The sequence below is a fragment of the Macaca mulatta genome, chromosome 12 (assembly GCF_049350105.2).
Source record: "Macaca mulatta isolate MMU2019108-1 chromosome 12, T2T-MMU8v2.0, whole genome shotgun sequence".
In the NCBI taxonomy this organism is placed as follows: Eukaryota; Metazoa; Chordata; class Mammalia; order Primates; family Cercopithecidae; genus Macaca; species Macaca mulatta.
This window is the reverse complement of record NC_133417.1, coordinates 139,784,946-139,805,987: the sequence shown is the minus strand read 5'-3', so window position 1 is coordinate 139,805,987 and position 21,042 is coordinate 139,784,946.

Sequence of the window (21,042 nt, the reverse complement as noted above, 5' to 3'; positions counted from 1 at the left end):
GCATTTTCAAAACATCTTCCTTCCCCCATCCCAGCTCTTCTAGTCTGTAACCCTCTGAGGAAGAAGTCCTAGAAAGTTCCAGTTAATTGAAGAAATGCCCTTTTCACCTCTCTTCGAGGACTCTCTCACATACACCCAGAACCTAAGAGTGGAGTTTTGGGTCCTGGGGCTGCTGCAGGCTTCTGGAACCCACTGGCCTTGTACCCAGAATTCCAGGGAACCCTGCAGACCCATGATGTCCACAAGTGTCAGGGACCCAGAAAACTGTAGAGAAGGCTAAGTTTTGACCCACTTGACCTCCCCACCCAAGCTGGGCCCCTTGAAGCCCAGATGGACCCAGTGCACTTCCAGGGTTGGAGCTCCAGAATATAGAAAAATGCCAAAAGTGGATTACCATGTTTGTAGTATATTCTAAAAGTCTACATGGAACAAATTAATGCTTCTAATGCAAAAAAATTACAATTATTCACATGGTAGTACTGTTGATGAAAAGAGTCAAGCTCTGTAAAATATTTGAAGAGATTTATTCTGAGCCAAATATCAGTGATGAATGGCCTGTGACACACCCTCAGGAGCTCCTAAGAACATGTGCCCAAGATGGTTGGGCTTCAACTTGGTTTTATACATTTTAGGGAGACATAAGACATCAATCAATACATTTAAGATGTACCTTGATTCGGTCCAGAAAGGTGGGACAGCTGGAAGCAGGGGCTTCCAGGTCACTGGTGGATTCAAAGATTTTCTGATTGGCAGTTGGTTGAGTTATTATCTAAAGACCTGGAATCACTAGAAAGAAATGTCTGAGTTATGATAAGGGGTTGTGGAGACCAAAGTTTTCTTATGCAGATAAAGAAGCCTCCAGGAAACAGGCTTCAGAGAGAATAGATTGCAGATATTTCTTATCAGACTTAAAGAGTCTATTCTGTCAGTCTTAAGGTCTGTTTTAATGTTAATGCTGGTTAGTTGTGTCTGCATTGCAAAAGGGAGGAGGAATAATAAGGCATGTCCAACTCTTCCCTCCCATCATGGCCTGAACTGGTTTTTCAGGTTAACTTTGGAATGCCTCAGCTGAGAGGAGGGGTCTATTCAGGTGGTTAGGGGGCTTAGAATTTTGTTTTTGGTTTACTGGATAGATTTATTTAAGCCCATGAAACATACTGTTCTTTAGGCAGTGCAATCAAGCCACAAGCTGCATGCATGATGCATAATCCAACCTCTTGTCTCTGGTTCTACAGGTCCTTCCTGGCATTAAGGACTAGGGTCTAGAGGTGAGACCCTGGAAGGCTCCAGACAGAAGGGTCAGCCCCAGGGAAAACAGCCCGTTGCTGATGTCCCTTTCATGATTCCATCCTAGCTCTGACGGCTTAACCTCTGAGTGCTGCATTGTGTGCCTTCCCTTTATGTAGAGACACACCCACATAGGAATAGATTTCCTAAATATAAGGTGAATGCCCTGTGAGGCATGGAAGTGACAGCACCTTCCCTACATGGCCACTCTGTCCACAGACACAGAATACAGCCTCCAGAGTTGCTACTTGCAACTCCAGGTCCCAGGATCCTTCCCTGCAGGCCCTTGGGGTCTGTTCTTGAACAGGGGTCTTGAAGAGGGGTCAGTCCTTGAACAGACAGCCCCGAGGAATCACTCTGATCAGGCTGTTGGAAAAGTCTGCAACACCTTGGCAGGCTGCCCTCTTTGCCCAGAACCATTCGTATGACCAGTGACACATGAGGAGAGGATGATACTGGCTACAGCATCTCTTTGTCCATTTCAAAGTCACCATTTGTTGTGGTTATTTGAGGGCCCATTGTATTGCTCATGAAGTACAAGAGGATGCCCTGCTTCCTAATCCAGTTCCCCCTCCCACCTGTGGCCCTTCCCTCTGCCCTCTGTCCTCCTGCTGCAGAGGACATTTAACATTTTTTGGAAACCTGGCTGCTGACTCTCTTCCTTTGGGGAATTCCCACAGCAGGAGGTCTGGTGGGAGATAGCACCAACCTCTTATTGCAGGACCTCACATATCTGGATGCTGGCTCTGCTCACACCCTGGCAGTTTGGCAGTGTGACCTGGGCTTGGTCAACTAGATGTCCAGTCCCAGGCTTCCCTGCAAACGAGCAAAGGTGCCCCTTCCTCTGGACAGAGGCAGCCTGTGCCAGGGCATAGGGCTTAGATACTGGAATTCAGGCACCAGGAGCAAATGGCACTAAAATCCAGGAGGCAGCAATAGAATCCAGTCCAGTTGGTGGCCTCCAGGTTCCGGTGGCAGCGCTTCCAGTGACAGCATCCACTGGCCAGTGATGATGCACTGTGAACTTGGTCTCCGTGTGAGCTCCTAGCCCTTTGGATCTTGCCAAAGCTCTGTTCAGCCTGAGTGTCCAGCCGTCCTTTGATTCTCTGAGACCTCCCAATGACTGTCCAGGAAACTCCTCTTCTGTCCAAGATAGAATCAGTTTCTGTCATTTGCATCCAAACCCTGGCTGGTACCCTCCACTTGGAACAACCAATTCTAGCTCTCTCTTGCTCTGAGGCCTTTGCTGTTCCCTCTGTCACCAGCAGTTTTCCCCCTTCACACCCCAGCCATCCCCAGCATGGCTAATACCACTTGATGCTTTAGGTCTCAGCCACATCTGGGTAGGTTACTCCTCCATGTGCTCCCCCTGTGCAGCACAGGCCAGACTCAGGCTATCATTGCCCATGCATTTAACTGGCTCCAGTGACACCATGTGACCTTGAGGTGGGGGCTTATCCTTCATGCATATTTACTCCTTCTTGCATCTTCAGGGCATAACACATTATTTCCACTTGACCATATGGGCTCCTCTTGCATGCAAAGCTGAACCACCTCAGTCTCCTGCAGGCTCTCTCACAGATTAGCACAAAGACTTTTTTCTACCTTACTCTGTATTTCCTTTGGTAGGAAGGTTTTCACTCCTTGAGTGAAAACAATTTAGGAGGAATGGTTTGGGGCTCTAGTCAGGCTGGTATTTTCCTGAGGTGGGACTGCAGCTTTGTCCCCAGCTGGGAAAAGACAAAAGTGAGGTTTGCCTGCAGCTCTTAGAATACTTATAGCTCTCTCATCATCAGAATTTGCTCAGTTCCTGCCAGGCTGTCCACCGTTGGAGCTAACTCAAGGTTTCAACCCACCCCAGGCACAGAAAGCAAATGACAAACGGGATAGAAGGAAAAAAAAAGGGAAAAGTAAGCATAAAATACAAAAAAAGACAAAATAGTTTTGTACTAATGTTGGTAATTAATTGGGTTAGTGTTTCAAACTATTTTGGTAAGTTGTTCAATTTATAACTGGTAGAATTAAAATGCGGAACCCATGGTCTAAACTACTATGGAATATTACAGCAAACAGAACATCTTGTATATGTTGCAAAAGACAATAAAAACTAGCATTTGGGAAGGCTGAGGTGGGAGGATTGCTTGAACTTAGGAGTTGAGACCACCCTGGGCCATGTAGCAAGACCTTGTCTGTACTAAAAACCAGAAATAACCTGGACATGGTGGTGTGCACCTGTAGTCTCAGCTACTCGGTAGGCTGAGGAAGTACTATCGCTAGAACTTGGGAGATTGATGTTGCAGGGAGCTACAGTTGTCCCACTGCACTCCAGCCTGAGTGACAGAGCAAGATCCTGTCTCAAAAAACAAAACAATCCCCCAAGACTGATCAAATTTTTTAAAAAGAGCAAAACACAAAAACGACATATATAGATCAGAGTTATCTATTATTATAGTAAGTTCACATGGATTAAATTTTTTTCAAAAGGGCAAACAGATTTTTTTTTAAATCTAAAGATATTCTGCTTACAAGGCACATCTAAAAATAAAATGACTCATAAAGGTTAAAAATAAAAAATAAGGCAATGATATATTTGGCAGACATAAATGAAAAGGAAGCAGGAATAAAAATGTTCAAAAACAGGCAAAAGAGGATGTAGGAAAAAAGCATTAAAAAGGTCAAAAGACATAATTTTATATTAGTAAAAGATTCAGCATAAATAAAAGGGCTTGTGTTCATAGAAATCTTTACATGTAATAAATCATACAGCAAGTATTTCCAAAGCACAAGGAAAATGTGACTGAAACCAGGTTGTAGTGGAAGCTTTTCGTACATAACTGTCACTTTATGGCCAAACAAATAGAAGAAAAACATAAGATTATAATACATTGAAAATTTTAAAATTTCTATGTGTGTAAATGTGACTAAAATTTTTTACCTACAGAGAATATACAAAGAAACATGTATAAAAAGTTGCTATATTCTAGCTACAAAGAGAATTCATTGAATTTCCAAAAGCAGAAATTTCACAGGTCACATTCCCTGATCACTGTGATAATTTCTTCATATAAGGTGAAATTAGCAACAATGGCTAAATTTAACACAAAAAATTATCTACTAAAAGAATTAAACTCATATAATGTCCTATCTAGAAAATACACTGAGAATCTAGAATACCAAAATTATTCTTATCTCTATTTTTTCTTCCATATGAATTTTATAGTTATTTTATTAAGTGCTAAAAGGTAATTCCAATGGGGCGATGATGCATTAAACCTAAAAAATTAATTTGGGAAGAATTAACATTTTAAAATATATTCTTCCTATCCAGTGTTGGATATCTCAGTCTATTTGTTTTACCTTTTTTTATATCTCTCAGTAAAGTTTTGTAGTTTTCTTCATGTAGGTCAATACATTTTACAAAGCTAGCATAATTTCTGTACCAAATGCTGACTAAGACAATGCCAAAATGGAAACTCTACACTCATCACATTTGCAAATACAGAGGCAAAAATCCTAAATAGAATCTTAGCAAAAAGAGTTAAGTAGTATATTAAAACCATAGCATATCTAATCTAAATAGAGTTTATCATGGGAATTTTATCATAGGGAATTTCTATGAACAAGTTAATAGTATCCGTTTGTTGTTGCATCATGTGAAAATAGTTGTCATTTTTTTTTTTTTTTTTTTTGAGACGGAGTCTCGCTCTGTCGCCCAGGCTGGAGTGTAGTGGCCGGATCTCAGCTCACTGCAAGCTCCGCCTCCCGGGTTCACACCATTCTCCTGCCTCAGCCTCCTGAGTAGCTGGGACTATAGGTGCCCGCCACCTTGCCCAGCTAGTTTTTTGTATTTTTTAGTAGAGACGGGGTTTCACCGTGTTAGCCAGGATGGTCTTGATCTCCTAACCTTGTGATCCGCCTGTCTCGGCCTCCCAAAGTGCTGGCATTACAGGCTTGAGCCACCACGCCTGGCCAATAGTTGTCATTTTTTAAAGCTAAATTGGGAGAGCAGATTGGGACATCTGGTCATGGGGCACATGACTGTGTTACCTGGGGGTACCTCCAGGAGATGGATAGTAATTCTCTCCAGAGTAAGTAAAATAGAGGTGAAAATAAGAGGCCAAATGACTGTCAGTCAGAAGCAATCTGCTACATGATAAGACACTAGGAAGAGTTCAAGCTGACATTGTTTGAAACATAAACCCCAAATAAAAAGGCCCAAGAAAGGAGGTTCCAATGCCCAGGTACCAATTAGACATCAAGCCACTTCTACCTGGGCAATCTGGCACTATCCTCCATCAAGGACACCTTGACGGCCACCTCCAGATGGCTTGAGATCTGACAGGCCCTGCTGATGAACTACCCATTACATTTCTTGTGATTTGGTTTTGCAAGCAGCTAGTGACCGAACCTGTGTGGCCACTTGCTGCTTGCAAAATCAAATCACAAGGATAAGGTGTGGTAGAAGGAAAGTGATTTTATTTACCAAAGCTAGTAGTAGGGAAATGGTCTAGGCTTCCTCTTGCTAAAAAAAAAAAAAAAAAAAAAAAAAGGCCGGGCGCAGTGGCTCAAGCTTGTAATCCCAGCACTTTGGGAGGCCGAGACGGGCAGATCACGAGGTCAGAAGATCGAGACCATCCTGGCTAACATGGTGAAACCCTGTCTCTACTAAAAAAAAAAATACAAAAAACTAGCCGGGCGAGGTGGCGGGCGCCTGTAGTCCCAGCTACTTGGGAGGCTGAGGCAGGAGAATGGCATAAACTCGGGAGGCAGAGCTTGCAGTGAACTGAGATCCGGCCACTGCACTCCCGCCCGACAGAGCGAGACTCCGTCTCAAAAAAAAAAAAAAATTCAAATTTTGGGGCAGAATACAAGGGTTTACAAAGGGAAGTTTGGCACGAGAGGTACACAGGAAGGGCGAAGTGGTACAGGTCTACAGGACTTGTTCTAATGACCCAAGTTATTGTCCCATCTGGTGGATGGGCTGGCACCATCTTGGGTGCAACTGGGCTGTGAATTAACTGTAGCCTTGAAGAAATCTCTGGGTGTGGGTGGGTGGGGTTATAATTCCATAGGTGCCTGGATTGTTTCAAGATTCAGTCTCTGGAACTTCTAAGCAAATACATAGTTAGATAAGCTAACAGTGCAAGTGGGTGCTTGGTGGAAAGAAGAAGAATAAAGGTTATTATTTCATTACTAGGAAATGAAAATAAGGAATGAGCAAAAAAAATGTGGAAGAAAAAACTTTAAAAATGGAGTACTTGGTTACAACACAACTCCAGCTATGACCTCATGGCCCAGACATTGCAGGCCACCTGATAGCCTAGGGAGGTTCCCGCTGCTGCCCCCAGTGACCTCTCCTCTTGGGAGCCACGGTGATGTTTTGGGTTACTCCGCCTAAAAGCTGGCGTTGAAATCGGATGACTCAAAAGAGGGTCACCTCCCTCATCTGATTATTGCTCCTTTTTCTGTGTCCAACACAGATGTTCTAGGCTCACTGCAGGGTGCCTGAACCCTTCCTGATCCAAAGGGCTTCTTCATTGCTCATTTCTGCTATTTTTAGAAAAATCTTCATCAAAGATCAAAGAAGGCATTTCTTTGCCAAGCCCCTAATCATTTATAGGTCTCCTTTTAGACAGTGAAAAATTCAGAATTCCAAGATAATTACCCAGAAGGTGGTCAGCAAAGGCCTCTCATTTTCTCTCACTTTGCCATTAGACAGCTTCTGGCTGTTTTCCACACCAGTGTCTGAACCCTATTCTGGGGAGCTGCCATCTGTCCTAGCTCAGGCTACCGTAACAAAATACCACAAGCTGGGTGGCTTTAACAATAGACACTTATTTTCTCCCAGTTCTGGGGACCAGAAGTCCTGGATGAAGGTCCAACAAGGTTGGTGCTTGGAAGGGGCCCTTTTCCTGGCCTATAGACAGCCACCTTCTCACTGTGGCCTCACATGACCGTTCTTCTGTGAGTTCATGGAAAGAAAAAGATCTCTGATGTCTCTTCCACTTTTATAAGGACACTAATCCTGTTGGACCAGGGCCCCAGCCTTGTAAACTCATTTAATCTTGTCTTAGTCCATTCCTGCTGCTATAACAAAATATCCCAGACTGGGTAATTTATAGGTTCTTACAATTCTGGAGGCTGGGAAGTCCCGGATCAAGGTGCTGAAAGATCCAGTGTCTGGTGAGGGCTTAGTCTCTGCTTCCAAGGTGTGGCACCTTGCTGCTGCAACTCCTGGAGGGGAGAACACTGTGTCCTTGCATGGCAAAGGACATGGAAGTGTCAGGCAGCTCTCTGAAGCCTCTTTCATAAGAGCATTGATCCCAGTCATGAGGGCAGAGCCCTCAAGACTTAATCACTTCCCAAAAGTCTCTACCCCTTAATACTGCCACATTGGGTATTAGATTCCAACATACGAATTTTGGAGGAACATATACAATTGAATCTTAGCAAATCTTTTTTTCTTTTTAATTTTTTGGTGAAAGAATCTCACTCTGTCACCCAGGCTGGAGTGCAATTGCACGATCTCAGCTCACTGCAACCTCTGCCTCCCAGGTTCAAGCAATTCTCCTGCCTCAGCCTTCTGAGTAGCTGAGATTACAGGTGCGTACCACCACACTCGGCTAAGTTTTTGTGGTTTTTTGTAGAGATGGGGTTTCACTATGTTGGCCAGGCTGGTCTTGAACTCCTGACCTCGTGATCCGCCCACCTCAGCCTCCCAAAGTGCTGGGATTACAGGCCTGAGCCACCATGCCCGGCCTCATAGCAAACCTTAATTACCCCCAAAGGCCCTATCTTTTGCAGGGGAAGAAAAAATTATTGTTCTTCCATCCTTCTAAGTCCTTAGCTGGGGCCCCTGTAACAGAAGACTAACAAGAGAAAAAAAAACAGCAGTTTATTCCCATGTATATGAGGCATGTGACACATGAGGGTGCCCAGAGACCAGTTGCTCCAGCTTATGTAGTACCATGAAGCACAGCATGGGGTAGAGAAGGGACGGAACCAAGGAGAGTGGCTTTAGGTTTCCAAGGGCAGGCAACTGAGGGCAAGTCAATAAATCCATGGGAAGCAACTAAAGGGGTAAAGTTGGTTTGCAGATTCATCTGGTGGCATTTCCAGGCTGTTAAGAGTCTAGAGTAGTCTCCAGTAGAGGAGAGTTTATGTTCCATCTTTAGACAGAAAGGGAAAGGATAAAGAGCTTTTCCTGCGTTGGCTACTTCTTAATTGCCTTTAGCTCAAAATAATTCTTTGTAAAAAGTTTTTTTTACATGATCTTTAATTTGAGACAGGGTTGCACTCTGTCACACAGGCTGGAGTGCAGTGGCATCATCATGGCTCACTGCAGCCTCAACCTCCCGGACTCAAGCAATTCTCCCGCCACAGCTTCCCAAGTAGCTAGGACTATAGGCGCACGCCACCATGCCTGGCTACTTTTTGTATGTTTTGTAGAGACAGGGTTTCTCCATGTTGCCCAGGCTGGTCTCGAACTCCTACGGTCAAGCAATCCACCTGCCTTTGCCTCCCAACGTACTGAGATTACAGGCATGAGATTACAGTCAACACGCCCAGTCAAAATAATTCTTGTGTCAAAAAGGCATATTTTGCAGCAATAGATTCTGGTTTCCCTCCCTCAAAATACAGTCACATTAAGGGTTAGGGCTTCAGCATATGAATTTGGGTGGGGGACACAATTCAGATCATAACATCATTGTATTGGTCAGTTGTTACATTGCTATAAAGAATTACCTGAGACTGAGTAATTTATAAAGAAGAGAGGTTTTACTGTCTCACAGTTCCATCGGCTGTACAGGAAGCATGGCTGGGGAGACCTCAGGAAACACAATAATGGCGGAAGGCAACGGGGAAGGAGGCACGTCTTACCTGGCAGGAGCAGGAGGAAGTCGGGGGGAGGTGCCACATACTTTGAAACAACCAGATCTCGATCTTGTGAGAACTCACTCACTATCACAGGAACAGCAAGGGGCCAGTCCACGTCCATGATCCAATCACCTGTCACCAGGCCCCCTCTCCAATATCAGGGATTACAATTTGACATGAGATTTGGGTGGGGACACAAATTCAAGTCATATCAACTGTCTTTCACTTGTTTCACAAAACTACTCAGACATAGGGAGACTTACTCCTAGCAACCTTGGATCAGTAGGTGCAGACAGAGGTTCATTCAGGGGCTGGTGCTGTGGCTACAGCCTCTCCTCTACTTCCTTGTTATGTATTAGTGCTGGGCCCTGTTTTCTCACAGCCTCACCCTCTCAGATACACGTCTCTTCTCCATCCGTCAGTGCCCAGCTCTGTGGCCCAGGAGGCTGAGCTCTAGAGGCTGACTCCCCAGGACGCCCTTGTCCTCTGGCTCCTGAATGGATTTGGTCAATAGAAGCCACTGACTGGAGAGCGTGAGAGTCCAGGAGAGAGGCTGGCCTGTTTATTCCCCTCTGCCCCCTTGCTGCCTGGCTGTGTCACAGGCTGTGTACCTCCATGGCTACAGCTCCTACCAAAACCCTCCCAGGGCTCCACACCATCATGGGTTCATCAGCCCTCCTGGCCCTGTTAAGTATTGAGTAGTCCCTTCACCCACTATCCACCTTGTTCCAGTGGGCTGAGGCCATGTTCAGAGGTGGGGGATCTCAGGAGACCCATCTGGCGGCTTTACCATCTTCTTAGGGGCCCTGGTATGCTCAAAATTGCAACAGCAGCTGGTCAGCATTTGCAAGCCTGGCCCTAGAGAAGGAGGGCATCAGAATTTTTATGCCTCCAGCTTCATGGCTCCAGCCTGGGGCCCAGGTACACTCTCTCTAGCCAGCACAAGCAGAGCCTCCCTCTCGTGCATAGCAACCTCATAGCAACATTTCTGTAGGAAGCTCCATTCACAGTGTCTGATCACGTACATAAGACAATTTCTTTGAACGAGAAATCCATTTTTTCAGGAATATAAGCACTATCCTTTCCCCTTCCTTCTCTTTTTCTTCCTTGACTCTTTTCTTTTGGGTTATAATTAAATTCTGTCATCTTCAGCGTTTCAGCCTTTCTCTGACATCTATTTGTATAGCTCTTGAGAGCACCAATGAATGGAAGGAACACCTAAAACCCAGTAACATACATCTCTGTCCCTGTAATTATGATCACTCCAGCATCTGGACCTCTCGGTCAGTCTTTCAAGGAGGTTAATAACAACCTGTAAGTCTGAGGACACATTTCATTTGCCTGCAACAGCTCCAGCAGCTGCTACGTGCTTCCTCCCAGCTGTCATAACAACAGGGCATCTGTTGACAAGGAGATGGAGCGGAGATCCTGAAGACACTGACTGCCCATCCCTGAGACATCCATAAAATACCTTCATCTCTCTTTTTTTTTTTGTCTAATATTTTCATTTATTTTAAGATCCACACTTATTTATTTCTATTCATAAGCTAAAATGACCACGCTAATTTATGTAAGTCTTCATTCCTTATTTGCCAGCTGCAGAGTCCAGCTACAGGGTCCCCTCCTACATGCCAGAAATGGTATTTAATCAGAACCCCTTTGAGAATCCAAAGAAAGATGCAGATCCTCTCTCCAGGAAAATGAACACATAAAACTGAATTTCTATCTCAGGGCTTCAAGGAACCACAATAATGTTTATCCATGGGACACCTAAGGCCCGATCTTCTCAAGAGGGAGTTAGAATCCCCTGCATCAGAATCTCCTGAGGTGCTGGTTAAAACATGCATGTTCAGCTGGGCATGGTGGCTCATGTCTGTAACCCCAGCACTTTGGGAGGCTGAGGCAGGCAGATCACCTGAGGTCAGGAGTTCGAGATGAGCCTGGCCAACAATGTGAAACCCATCTCTACTAAAGATACAAAAATTAGCCAGGTGTGGTGGCAGGCGTGTGTAATCCCAGTCACCTGGGAGGCTGAGGCAGGAGAATCGTTTGAACTTGGGAGGTGGAGGATGAAGTGAGTTGAGATTGTGCCACTGTACTCCAGGCTGGGTGACAGAACGAGAAGCCGTCTCCAAAAAAGAAAAAAATCAAAAACCACTCATGTTCCCAACACCGATGGAAAATGTATTAAATCAGAATCATCAGGCATGAAAGCCAGGAATCTGCATGTTTACCAAGTATCTGGCAATATTCAGTCATAGTGAACTTGAAGGATTGGTAGGGACCCTTCCAACCGTGATCCCTAAACTAATCTCATTATTTCTAAAATGATTCAAATGGCTTGCTCTCAGCTCCTCTCTATAGGCCAATAGTATGTTTCACCAGTCAATACATTCATGATCTATTGTTGTGACCACAGTTCATAAACAAATTCGGATCAGTTAACACCTCCTCTTCCTTGAATGTTCCCCAAACCAATTACTTTAGTGTATTTGAATGTCAGCTTATTTATGAGGGTTTTGCTGTTAAAAAGTAACATAACATTTGGACAGTTTTCCTTGGAGCAGCTTTCACATTCAAGTTACAACAATAAAAAATGACAAGTCATAAATTTCCCACCTGAGAAAACCTACCAAGACCTCAGTTGTCTTGTTTTCATTAACGTCAAATACTATTGCCTTCTAAAGCACAGCCATTCCACTGCAAAAAGTAGTGTTTATAAATTCAGTGAAAATGTTTAACCAGAATATTTACGAATAGGAAAAACACACTGAAACAGGACTCCTTGGATTTTTTTCACTGACTATCCTAGTGGCAGAGGAGAGTAAGCACATGCCCGTGCGACTCGAGATCACAGTCCCAAGGTGCTGTTACAAGTAGGAAATGTCTTTGAAATGTTGGTTTTCGCCGTAATAATTAGTGCAAATTTTGTATTCCCCAGGATAATTTATCTGTACTAAAAAATTGTGTGTTTTTCTCTTCCTCAAACTTTCAAGTAAAACTGATGCTCCATGAAGATGCTTCACATTTATTCAGACTTCCTATGCTTCTAAACAGACTTCCTATATGCTGGCGTAAGAAGCCTGACCTTAAATCCTTTATATTTATGTGTGCCATAGACTGAAGGTCTGTGTCCCTGCAACCTTCATATATAGAAATCCCCATCTCCAATGTGATGGTCTTAGGAGGTGAGACCTTTTTGTGGGCACAGAATCCTCATGCATGGGTGTGGTGCTCTTATCAAAGAGATTCCAGGCCGGGCGTGGTGGCTCACGCCTGTAATCCCAGCACTTTGGGAGGCCGAGGTAGGCAGATTGCTTGAGGTGGGAGTTCCAGATCAGTCTGGCCAACATGGTGAAACCTCATCTCTAAGTAAAAATACAAAAATTAGCCAGGTGTGGCAGTGCACGCCTGTCATTCCAATCACTTGGGAGGCTGAGGCACGAGAATTGCTTGAACCTAGGAGGCAGAGGTTGCAGTGAGTTGAGATCACACCACTGCACTGCAGCCTGGACGACAGAGTGAGATTCTGTCTAAAATAAAAACAAAAACAAAAACAAAAACATTTCCCAGACAGCTGCCTTGCCCCTTCCACCATCTGAGGGCATGGCCAGAAGGCCTCCTCTGTGAACCAGAAAACAGGCCTTCACCAGACACCAGATTTGCCTGTGGTTTAACCTTGGACTTCTCAGCCTCCAGAGAACTGCAAGAAATAACTGTCTGTTGTTTACACGCCACCCAGTCTATTGTGCTGTCGCTGCCTGAACAGAATAAGATAATGTCCATTTTAAGATGTAATTCTCTACATTCCTCCTCCTTACCTGTTTACCAGCATACTTATTTTCAGCCAAATTTTGCCCTGAACAATAACCTGGACTTACAGGTCACTGCTGACTATGTTCTTAACTGATTAAGCCCCAGACAGGCAAGGCTCTGCTGCCTTTAGGCTCTAGGTAGCCCCAGCTCTGCGAACAGAGCCAGACACAGAGTTGGTGCTCAGTAAATGCTTTCTGATGAACAACAAAACAAATAAATGAATAAATGAATCGTCAATTCACTTTTTTTTTTTTTTCATAAGATGGAGTCTCACTCTGTTGCCCAGGCTGGAGCGCAGTGGTACCATCTTGGCTCACTGCAGCCTCCACCTCCCGGATTCAAGTGATTCTCCTGCCTCAGTCTCCCAAGTAGCTAGGATTACAGGCATGCACCACCACATGTGGCTAATTTTTTGTATTTTTATTAGAGACAGGGTTTCATCATGTTGGCTGGTCTCGAACTCCTGACCTCAAGTGATCCGCCCGCCTTGGCCTCCCAAAGTGCTGGGACTGCAGGCATGAGCCACCACGTCCAGCCACCAATTCACTTTCAAACCATGTGAGGGCTGACTTATACTTGTCTTCCAACTCAACATGATTCCGAGCCTTTGTTTTAAAAGGACCTGGAAGAAGACATGAACTCTGACATTGTGCGATGAAGCTTTGCATTTTCATGTCTCGTAGTCCCCTCTATTTCATTCATAGCGTAGACAGCCACCAGCTTCTGTTCTCTCACTTACAATTTCTCAGGCAGCCAGTTGTAGAATCTATAAACATTTCTCTCACAGATAAGCCATATTCTTCATGCACATCATGAATTTCTATCCAAGCTGACCTCTTGTATACTCCAGGGTGCAGCTGGTGCCGAATGCAGAATGACTGTTGATGATCCATTCACTAGTGATATTTCTAGAGGAACTGGAAGGTATTTGATGGATTCTCATGAGCCCTGTGTCTTGGACACTGCTTGTTAACATAAAGGAAAACAGCTGATATTGTTCACCTGTATGTCCTCCCGATACTGGGTAAGCGTATTTTCGCTTCAATTCTTCCTTCAAGCCCCTTGTGGGGAGGATTCTAGATGAAGATGATATATGATCCTTACCTGCCAGGCATTTGTGGTCTCCTAGGTGATCCCGCCTGAACAAGAAAAATGACATACTTGAAGAATATCAGCTGTATATACATGATAAGAGAAGAATTTTCTCTCCTTCAGTCTCACAGTGGACACATTCAGAGTGGTACTTCTCACCATGGTGCAGACATTTTGAGTCTCAGTGCTTCTGCTTTTCCTGACTTCTGGTGTCAAGGTCGTCCCTTCTGCACCCTCATCCCCACCGGATGATACTCCCTTTCCTCTTTCCTCTCTGTATTATCAGTTCTTTTTTTGTACGTCAGTTGGAATCCTCCTTTCTCCCCCCTCTTTTCTAGACTACTACACTCTCTTAATTCATTTTTATTTCTCAGAAAAAAATTCGCAATCTGTTTGATATGAAGGAAACAGATTGTACGCAAGAAATTGTGCAAAGTAAGGTGTCAGGAAAGCGTAGCGCTGAGGTATTTTTGGATAATAGTAATAATAGTAGCAAACATTTATTGAGTGCTGAGGCTGGGTCAGGTGCTCCTCCGAGTACTCTGCCTGGATTAATTCATGTGATTCTCAAAAGGGCCACATAAGGTAGACTTTGTTGTAATACCAGTGTTTTAATGTTACATTTGAGGAAACTGAGGCATGGAGAATAATTCAGTCCTGTTCAGGGCAGAGGGAGCCCCTCCCTTATTACAGATATGAAGCCCAGTCTACCTTCACCGGTCCGTAAGCATGCGAATCCCCTGAGGCTTCTCGCAAGGCCCCTCCGCAGTCCGCCCACCCTCCCACCTCTCATGGCTACAGTGCCTCCTGGATAGTTTGTTCACTGAATCTTCACAGCACCTACAGAACGTTGGAATAATTGTGCACTTCTTATACACAAGAAAAATGAGGCTGAGGCCCGTTAGGAAAGTTCTCCATGATCATAAACCAGCAGGTAGAAATCCAGGATTTCCACTTAGATCTGACTCCAGAACCTATGCTCTCAGCTACTCTGGGATTGATGTGTATATGCATGTTTGTGTGTGTGTACACATGTGCTTATGTGCTCATATGTGCACATGCATGTTTATAACTCTAGCACAGTGCTACAAGTAAATGCAATGTCTGGTCATCAGTAATCTGTGATCCGAGCAGCACTGACGTGCTAGAATGTTCCCTGGAATTCAACCATCCTTATGAATTGCTGACCTGCAGAGATTTTATCCATTAAAGAGAAAAAAAAAAGAAAAAAAAGAAAAGCCAGCCCATGTCTCTTCTCAAATGCTCAGGCTGGGTTTGCGATGGGATTGTGATTCTTAGGCAGTAGGTAGAAAGCAGTAGGTTTTTATATTATTTCAAAAGGGTACAAGTTCTAACATTTAAGGCTTAATTTTTCAAAACATGTTAACAATCTGCTAATGTGAATGTTTAAATTTTTCAGCATCCTGTGTTTTAATTATAACAGTAATTATCGTAAAAACTTTTAGTGTTTTAAAAATTTAAAAAATAAATGCTAAAAGCATTGTCACATATAAAAATGTTAGAAAAATAAGCTCCCTAGGTTTTTTAGTCCCTCTGGGCAGCTTTGTGTCTTGTCTATCATGATCCCAAATCTCTCTTCTGCCTATTCCACGTTCCAGCTTAGAGAATAAGACTTTTCATGTTTAAAGCAACCTAATTTTCCTAGGTGAGCATTACTGAAACTAGTAGTGAGATGACATTGGAATGGAGGGGTCAACCCGGAGTGGTGGCTTACACCTGTAATCCCAACACTTTGGGAGGCCAAGGCAGGCGGATCACCTGAGGTCGGGAGTTCGAAACCAAACTGACAACCATGGAGAAACCCTGTCTCTACTAAAAATACAAAATTATCCCGGCATGGTGGCACATGCCTGTAATCCCAGCTGTTTGGGAGGCTGAGGCAGGAGAATCACTTGAACGTAGGAGGCGGAGGTTGCAGTGAGCCAAGATCTTGCCATTGCCCTCCAGCCTGGGCAACAAGAGTGAAACTCTGTCTCAAAAAAAAGGAGGGTTCTTTCATCACACCTGGTCTACTCAGACCCAGGCACTGCCTAAGAGGTCTTGGCGTGAAGAGATATTTTACTGGAGAAGTTTTCACTGGCCTTCGAGTCACTCACTTCATCCCTACACATCTCTGAGGCAGATGGTTATGTTGGGGGTCCCCAGGACCACCCCCAGGCTGATGATCTGCTGGGAGGACTCATGGGACTCAACATACAGTCATACTCACAGCAAAGAGAGGCTCACGGAGGAAGTCCAGAGGAAGCCAGGTGCAAGCTTCCAGAGTTCTCTCTCAGGAGAGGCACCCAGGAAGTGCTCGACTGCCCCGGTAATGAGTTCTGACATGTATGCAAGCTTTTCTACCAGGGACGCTCACTAGCGACTCAGTGCCCAGGGTTTTTACTGGGTCAGCCACATGACACCTCTGCCTGGCACACTCACATTCCAGACTCCCAGAGGAAAGCCGGTGCTCAACATAAACCGTATTGTTCGTAGAAACCGTGTAGGCACAGTGAGCCCTCTGACCAGCTTGGGGAGTGGTGGGAAGCCTCCCCAAACCGAAGGTTCCAGACACCAGCCAAGCGCTCTCTTTCAAGCACAGGACAGCCACCTCAGGCCTGTGGTGCTAACTCTCTTCTGCACAATGCCATGGCTGCCTCGGCCCCTGGCCAGGAGTTTGGGCCTATGAGAGACCCAGGAAAGGGCCATAGAGCCTGCATGGGACCTCCCAGTGAGGCAGCGCCACATGGAGGAACTGGGAACACAGCCCCCAATCCCCCAGACGGGGCCTTGAGAGTGTGGGGCGCAGCCGATGCCCATCTCTGACTCAGCAACACAACCCCTTTACACGCCTACACACCACACTCTACACACCACACACACACCACATCCCACACACATACACCACATCACATATACCACACCCTACACACATACACATCACACACACTACACCACACACATACAGACCACACACACTACCCCACACACCACACATACACCACACTACACACACACCACACCACACAGAAACACACCACACACACACTAACTCACACACACACCACCTCACACACACACCACACCCCACACACATACACATCACACACGCCACACCCCACGCACCAAACCACACACATACCGCACACACACTACACCACACACACCACACATACACCACACTACACACACACCACACGCACCACCTACCACACACAGAAACACACACACTACCTCACACACACCTCACACCCCACACACATACACTACATCACACACACCTCGCCCCACACACCATACCACACACCACGCTCCACACACCATACCACACACACAAACCACACCACACACACTGCACCATACACACACACACAATACCACACACACACAAACACACCACACCACACACACTGCACCATACACACACACCATACCACACACACCACACCACCCCCACACAAACACCACACCACACCACACACACACACCACACCACACACACACCACCCACATACACACTACACCACATACCACACCACACACACACCACCTACCACATGCATACACACTACACCACACACACCACACCACACACACACCACCCACATACACACTACACCACATACCACACCACACACACACCACCTACACCACCTACCACATGCATACATACCACACCACACCACACACACACACCACCCCCCCCACCTGCCACACACATACCACGCCGCACTACACACACACCACATGCACACACTGCGCCATGCCACACTTATGGACATCACACCATACACACACCACACACATCACCTACCACACACACAAACACACCACACCACACACACACTACACCACACATACACCACACTACACATACACCACATGCACCACCTACCACACACACATCACACATACACACTACACCACATACAGACCACACCGCACACACACCACCCATCACACATAAACACCACACACATACATCAAACCCCCTACATACACACTATGCCACAAACATACACACCACACCCCCAACACACATACATACCACACCACATACACTGCACCACACATACACAGCACACTCCACACACACATACACACTACACCACACACGCACACATACCACTGAGCATGGCATTACATTAGTTTCCTGGAATTCAACCATTCTTATGAATTGGTTGAATACACACCACACTACACACACACACTACACACATACCATACACCCAAACACACCACACCACACACACACCACACACCACCTACCACACACATGCACACCACATACACACTCACCACACACACACCACAAACATACATACCACATCACACACACATACACTACACCACACACACCACATACCACACACACACCATACACACACCACACTACACACACATCACACGCACCACCTACCACACACACACCACACCACACACACACTGCACGCACTACCTAGCCCACACACAATGCCCACCTAGCCACACACACTACCTACCACAAACACAAACACACCACACCACACAGCACATGCCACTACAGACCGCACACACACTACACCACACACACCACATCAAACCACATCACACATACACACTGCATCACACATTCACTCCCTTACACACCACACACATACCATACTACACACCACACCACACACACCATACACACATCTCACTTCATATGTTGCCTTAAAAGTTAAAGGCAGAAGAAACACATCATTTTACCCCTGTGGGGTACTGACTTTAAATTGCTAAGCAAGGTAACTACTGTAACAAAACAATCATTTTTATAGTCATTTAATTATACTTAGGACTTCAGAGGTCAGAGGTAGATGATCTTTTGCAGGTTTCAGTAGATAAAATCAGGGCTCTCATAACAAAGGCATTTGAATATACATGTCCAATATGCACCAATTTCACATATCTATGGAACATGAACTAAATAGACGCCAGAAATACACTCAGTCTCCCATCGAAAGTGGACAGTACAACTCCTTATTCTCTCTTAAACTCAGGAAATATATTTTTAGATAAATCTGCAGATAACCATTTATTGAAATAATTACAAGCCAGAAAAGTGACCTCTACCACATTGGTAAAGGGTTATTTTAGGGACTTACATGCAAAATAAGCATGCATAGAACTAAGATGAACAGTATGGCCTGATGTGACAAGAGAAAATGACGAGAGCTGATACTGTGGAGTGTTTGCTCTTCTCTAGGGGTGGGGCTGAGTCCTGAAATGCCCAGGCTCCGACAGCTGTCCCTGCAGCCTCGTGAGTGAGGCACTGTGATTATCTCCGCGTCACAGATGGGGAGACTGCAGCTAGCGCGGCTGGCCGTCACCCCACAGCATATCGCTGAGTGGAATTAGGGCCCATATCTCACTGACTCCGGGAGCATTGCTATGAAAACCTAAGCTGAACGCTCTTCCCAGAGAAGTAGGAGTCACCAATAAAATACAAAATATTTCCCCACTCCTATGTCTTCCAAGTAAGTGAATAAAGCATTTAGTTGTGACAGATATTTGAATTTGGGGGGGACAAATTTTTTTGATGAAATCTCACTCAAACAATTACAAATATTGTTCATTCAAGAGTCTGTACTCAAATACCAACTGGTGCTGTTTTTGAGCAGGGAAAGGCTTTAGGGAAGCTTCCTCAATAATGACTCAGTGCCGTAATTACAGGTTGACGTAGCTGAGACACTGTTCTCCATTGATTTCTGCTGCTTCTCCATTGCCGTCACCTAGTTACCCAGACCACCATGGGGCTAGACTCTGGACCATCTGGAACTTTCCAGCTGCGCTTTGGTCCAAGAAGTCCATCTAACCCACTGTGTGCAGCTGCGTCTCCACCTGGGCTCACTCAACAGGGGCTTCTGGAAGGACCCATCAGGCCTGGGAAGTAAGAGCAGAAGCCTGGGACCCCAGTGGCCACCCTGCTAATGACTCACTCCCCTGGTTGGCTACTTGCTTCCAATGGGCCTTTTTAGCTAAGCTTAAATCTAAAAATCCTGGTTAAGATTTATCCAATTATATTAGAAAGTTTTGTCCCAAGGCTTTTTAAAGATGGTCTGAGAAAAAAGTGGGGGTTCAAGACCTCCTTCAAATGGTGTTTGTTGCTCCTTCTCACCCTGGCTGTGCCTCCATATGTCTTAGGAACCAGGGCAGTCTCTGCTGCCACTCCCTAGGGCTGGGCAAGATGCAGGCAGGATGGCACCACAGGTGACATCCTCCCAAGCATCCCCAGTGATTCCGAGGCAGGTGAGAGGGTGTGCCATCAGGAACCCCAGAGAAAGGGGTCTGGGAAATCGTTCTTTGTAGGGTGGGAGGCTCCTGATTTGTATCCACTGAACTCACTGAGCTATTGCAACTTTGTAGATGAGGTCAATAGTCCAAATGCTGGTCTTCTGCTCCCTGCTTCACCCTGGCCATCCTAGCTCAGGGAGTCACATCTTCCCTTCAGCTCAGGGGAGGGGCCCTGTTCATCTCTGTCCTCTGTGCAGTGGATAATTCTTACTGAGCATTACAGGTAATGTTTTGTGGGTTCCATCTTTGTCCCCTATCTGGGTTTTATATTTTGGAAATTTTCTTCTCTACCATCATTTAGGCAACTTGGAGTTGATTTTGTGCATTACCATAAACTGTGATGTTCTAGTTAACAACTAATTTCCAATTTTGTAATGTTCACATTCAAATTACATTACAATTAGCCATTCTATAGCACTCTTAAATTGAAGTTATTATTGCAAGTATTGCGGGTTAAAGTAGGTTGAAAGTGGGAGCCTCTGATGGGCCAACCCCCCCCTTACCACACCCACCTTAAAGGCCAAGGTCCCATAGTGTCCGGCCATACCTGGCTGAATCCTTCATGTCAGCCAGTCACCCTTGATGCTGCCTGGGTGGAGAGGACATGGACAGTTACTGAGTGGTCTCCTTGGTCCAAGAGGCAGCAGGGCTCCC